The sequence below is a fragment of the Daphnia pulicaria genome, chromosome 12 (assembly GCF_021234035.1).
Source record: "Daphnia pulicaria isolate SC F1-1A chromosome 12, SC_F0-13Bv2, whole genome shotgun sequence".
In the NCBI taxonomy this organism is placed as follows: Eukaryota; Metazoa; Arthropoda; class Branchiopoda; order Diplostraca; family Daphniidae; genus Daphnia; species Daphnia pulicaria.
In genome coordinates this window covers 1,593,716-1,599,715 of record NC_060924.1, presented here as the reverse complement: position 1 = coordinate 1,599,715, position 6,000 = coordinate 1,593,716, and the positions used below count along the sequence as shown (strand labels likewise).

Genomic DNA, 6,000 nt, shown 5'->3' with positions numbered 1-6,000 from the left:
CTTTTCCATCATGGATGTCATAATAGATTCATTGATTTTTAAGACTTTAAATAGTGTATTGGACATCAAATTAACATATCATCTGACAAGAAATTTGTTTAAACTTGTAAAACAATTGATATCGTCATTTCAAATTCATTGAAGTTGTGTTTTCACTTCCTGGAAGATTTTCTATCAAATCTTATTTCTATTTCTTTTCCTTCATGAGTGTCTTAATAGATTCATTGATTTTAAAGACTTTAAATAGTGTATTGGACATCGAATTAACATATCATCTAACAAGAAATTTGTTTAAACTTGTAAAACAATTTATATCGTCATTTCAAATTCATTGAAGTTGTGTTTTCACTTCCTGGAAGATTTTCTATCAAATCTTATTTCTATTTCTTTTTCTTCATGAGTGTCTTAATAGATTCATTGATTTTAAAGACTTTAAATAGTGTATTGGACATCGAATTAACACATCGTCTAAAAAGAAATTTGTTTAAACTTGTAAAACAATTGATATCGTCATTTCAAATTCATTGAAGTTGTGTTTTCACTTCTTGGAAGATTTTCTATCAACTCTTATTTCTATTTCTTTTCCATCATGGATGTCATAATAGATTCATTGATTTTTAAGACTTTAAATAGTGTATTGGACATCGAATTAACACATCGTCTAAAAAGAAATTTGTTTAAACTTGTAAAACAATTGATATCGTCATTTCAAATTCATTGAAGTTGTGTTTTCAGTTCCTGGAAGATTTTCTATCAACTCTTATTTCTATTTCTTTTCCAACATGGATGTCTTAATATATTCATTGATTTTAAAGACTTTAAATAGTGTATTGGACATCGATTAACATATCCTGTAACAGGGAAACCCTTGAAATTTGTAAAACAATCAGAATCGTAATTTTAAATTCATTAAATTCATTCTTTTCCATCATGAATGTCTTAATAGATTCATTAATTTTAAAGACTTTAAATAGTGTATTGGACATCGAATTAACATATCGTGTAACAAGAAATTTGTTTAAACTTGTAAAACAATTGATATCGTTATTTCAAATTCATTGAAGTTGTGTTTTCACTTCCTGGAAGATTTTCTATCAACTCTTATTTCTATTTCTTTTCCATCATGGATGTCTTAATAGATTCATTGATTTTAAAGACTTTAAATAGTGTATTGGACATCGAATTAACATATCATCTAACAAGAAATTTGTTTAAACTTGTAAAACAATTTATATCGTCATTTCAAATTCATTGAAGTTGTGTTTTCACTTCCTGGAAGATTTTCTATCAACTCTTATTTCTATTTCTTTTCCATCATGGATGTCATAATAGATTCATTGATTTTTAAGACTTTAAATAGTGTATTGGACATCGAATTAACATATCATCTAACAAGAAATTTGTTTAAACTTGTAAAACAATTGATATCGTCATTTCAAATTCATTGAAGTTGTGTTTTCACTTCCTGGAAGATTTTCTATCAAATCTTATTTCTATTTCTTTTCCTTCATGAGTGTCTTAATAGATTCATTGATTTTAAAGACTTTAAATAGTGTATTGGACATCGAATTAACATATCATCTAACAAGAAATTTGTTTAAACTTGTAAAACAATTTATATCGTCATTTCAAATTCATTGAAGTTGTGTTTTCACTTCCTGGAAGATTTTCTATCAACTCTTATTTCTATTTCTTTTCCATCATGGATGTCATAATAGATTCATTGATTTTTAAGACTTTAAATAGTGTATTGGACATCAAATTAACATATCATCTGACAAGAAATTTGTTTAAACTTGTAAAACAATTGATATCGTCATTTCAAATTCATTGAAGTTGTGTTTTCACTTCCTGGAAGATTTTCTATCAACTCTTATTTCTATTTCTTTTCCATCATGGATGTCTTAATAGATTCATTGATTTTAAAGATTTTAAATAGTGTATTGGACATCGAATTAACACATCGTCTAAAAAGAAATTTGTTTAAACTTGTAAAACAATTGATATCGTCATTTCAAATTCATTGAAGTTGTGTTTTCATTTCCTGGAAGATTTTCTATCAATCTTATTTCTATTTCTTTTCCTTCATGAGTGTCTTAATAGATTCATTGATTTTAAAGACTTTAAATAGTGTATTGGACATCGAATTAACACATCGTCTAAAAAGAAATTTGTTTAAACTTGTAAAACAATTGATATCGTCATTTCAAATTCATTGAAGTTGTGTTTTCACTTCTTGGAAGATTTTCTATCAACTCTTATTTCTATTTCTTTTCCATCATGGATGTCATAATAGATTCATTGATTTTTAAGACTTTAAATAGTGTATTGGACATCGAATTAACATATCATCTAACAAGAAATTTGTTTAAACTTGTAAAACAATTGATATCGTCATTTCAAATTCATTGAAGTTGTGTTTTCACTTCCTGGAAGATTTTCTATCAACTCTTATTTCTATTTCTTTTCCATCATGGATGTCTTAATAGATTCATTGATTTTAAAGACTTTAAATAGTGTATTGGACATCGAATTAACATATCATCTAACAAGAAATTTGTTTAAACTTGTAAAACAATTTATATCGTCATTTCAAATTCATTGAAGTTGTGTTTTCACTTCCTGGAAGATTTATTATCAACTCTTATTTCTATTTCTTTTCCATCATGGATGTCTTAATAGATTCAGTGATTTTAAAGACTTTAAATAGTGTATTGGACATCGAATTAACATATCATCTAACAAGAAATTTGTTTAAACTTGTAAAACAATTTATATCGTCATTTCAAATTCATTGAAGTTGTGTTTTCACTTCCTGGAAGATTTTCTATCAACTCTTATTTCTATTTCTTTTCCATCATGGATGTCTTAATAGATTCATTGATTTTAAAGATTTTAAATAGTGTATTGGACATCGAATTAACACATCGTCTAAAAAGAAATTTGTTTAAACTTGTAAAACAATTGATATCGTCATTTCAAATTCATTGAAGTTGTGTTTTCATTTCCTGGAAGATTTTCTATCAATCTTATTTCTATTTCTTTTCCTTCATGAGTGTCTTAATAGATTCATTGATTTTAAAGACTTTAAATAGTGTATTGGACATCGAATTAACACATCGTCTAAAAAGAAATTTGTTTAAACTTGTAAAACAATTGATATCGTCATTTCAAATTCATTGAAGTTGTGTTTTCACTTCTTGGAAGATTTTCTATCAACTCTTATTTCTATTTCTTTTCCATCATGGATGTCATAATAGATTCATTGATTTTTAAGACTTTAAATAGTGTATTGGACATCGAATTAACATATCATCTAACAAGAAATTTGTTTAAACTTGTAAAACAATTGATATCGTCATTTCAAATTCATTGAAGTTGTGTTTTCACTTCCTGGAAGATTTTCTATCAACTCTTATTTCTATTTCTTTTCCATCATGGATGTCTTAATAGATTCATTGATTTTAAAGACTTTAAATAGTGTATTGGACATCGAATTAACATATCATCTAACAAGAAATTTGTTTAAACTTGTAAAACAATTTATATCGTCATTTCAAATTCATTGAAGTTGTGTTTTCACTTCCTGGAAGATTTTCTATCAACTCTTATTTCTATTTCTTTTCCATCATGGATGTCTTAATAGATTCATTGATTTTAAAGATTTTAAATAGTGTATTGGACATCGAATTAACACATCGTCTAAAAAGAAATTTGTTTAAACTTGTAAAACAATTGATATCGTCATTTCAAATTCATTGAAGTTGTGTTTTCATTTCCTGGAAGATTTTCTATCAATCTTATTTCTATTTCTTTTCCTTCATGAGTGTCTTAATAGATTCATTGATTTTAAAGACTTTAAATAGTGTATTGGACATCGAATTAACACATCGTCTAAAAAGAAATTTGTTTAAACTTGTAAAACAATTGATATCGTCATTTCAAATTCATTGAAGTTGTGTTTTCACTTCTTGGAAGATTTTCTATCAACTCTTATTTCTATTTCTTTTCCATCATGGATGTCATAATAGATTCATTGATTTTTAAGACTTTAAATAGTGTATTGGACATCGAATTAACATATCATCTAACAAGAAATTTGTTTAAACTTGTAAAACAATTGATATCGTCATTTCAAATTCATTGAAGTTGTGTTTTCACTTCCTGGAAGATTTTCTATCAACTCTTATTTCTATTTCTTTTCCTTCATGAGTGTCTTAATAGATTCATTGATTTTAAAGACTTTAAATAGTGTATTGGACATCGAATTAACATATCGTGTAACAAGAAATTTGTTTAAACTTGTAAAACAATTGATATCGTCATTTCAAATTCATTGAAGTTGTATTTTCACTTCCTGGAAGATTTTCTATCAACTCTTATTTCTATTTCTTTTCCAACATGGATGTCTTAATATATTCATTGATTTTAAAGATTTTAAATAGTGTATTGGACATCGAATTAACACATCGTCTAAAAAGAAATTTGTTTAAACTTGTAAAACAATTGATATCGTCATTTCAAATTCATTGAAGTTGTGTTTTCACTTCCTGGAAGATTTTCTATCAACTCTTATTTCTATTTCTTTTCCATCATGGATGTCTTAATAGATTCATTGATTTTAAAGACTTTAAATAGTGTATTGGACATCGAATTAACATATCATCTAACAAGAAATTTGTTTAAACTTGTAAAACAATTTATATCGTCATTTCAAATTCATTGAAGTTGTGTTTTCACTTCCTGGAAGATTTTCTATCAACTCTTATTTCTATTTCTTTTCCATCATGGATGTCTTAATAGATTCATTGATTTTAAAGATTTTAAATAGTGTATTGGACATCGAATTAACACATCGTCTAAAAAGAAATTTGTTTAAACTTGTAAAACAATTGATATCGTCATTTCAAATTCATTGAAGTTGTGTTTTCATTTCCTGGAAGATTTTCTATCAATCTTATTTCTATTTCTTTTCCTTCATGAGTGTCTTAATAGATTCATTGATTTTAAAGACTTTAAATAGTGTATTGGACATCGAATTAACACATCGTCTAAAAAGAAATTTGTTTAAACTTGTAAAACAATTGATATCGTCATTTCAAATTCATTGAAGTTGTGTTTTCACTTCTTGGAAGATTTTCTATCAATTCTTATTTCTATTTCTTTTCCATCATGGATGTCATAATAGATTCATTGATTTTTAAGACTTTAAATAGTGTATTGGACATCGAATTAACATATCATCTAACAAGAAATTTGTTTAAACTTGTAAAACAATTGATATCGTCATTTCAAATTCATTGAAGTTGTGTTTTCACTTCCTGGAAGATTTTCTATCAACTCTTATTTCTATTTCTTTTCCTTCATGAGTGTCTTAATAGATTCATTGATTTTAAAGACTTTAAATAGTGTATTGGACATCGAATTAACATATCGTGTAACAAGAAATTTGTTTAAACTTGTAAAACAATTGATATCGTCATTTCAAATTCATTGAAGTTGTATTTTCACTTCCTGGAAGATTTTCTATCAACTCTTATTTCTATTTCTTTTCCAACATGGATGTCTTAATATATTCATTGATTTTAAAGATTTTAAATAGTGTATTGGACATCGAATTAACACATCGTCTAAAAAGAAATTTGTTTAAACTTGTAAAACAATTGATATCGTCATTTCAAATTCATTGAAGTTGTGTTTTCATTTCCTGGAAGATTTTCTATCAATCTTATTTCTATTTCTTTTCCTTCATGAGTGTCTTAATAGATTCATTGATTTTAAAGACTTTAAATAGTGTATTGGACATCGAATTAACACATCGTCTAAAAAGAAATTTGTTTAAACTTGTAAAACAATTGATATCGTCATTTCAAATTCATTGAAGTTGTGTTTTCACTTCTTGGAAGATTTTCTATCAACTCTTATTTCTATTTCTTTTCCATCATGGATGTCATAATAGATTCATTGATTTTTAAGACTTTAAATAGTGTATTGGACATC

General features: G+C 26.1%; 1 protein-coding gene across 1 annotated transcript in view; it reads left to right on the top strand.

Moving 5' to 3' along the window:
* LOC124316246 overlaps window positions 1-6,000 on the top strand; it is a 686,332-nt gene that overhangs the window by 129,059 nt on the left and 551,273 nt on the right. The gene's annotated exons all lie outside the window — the stretch shown is intronic.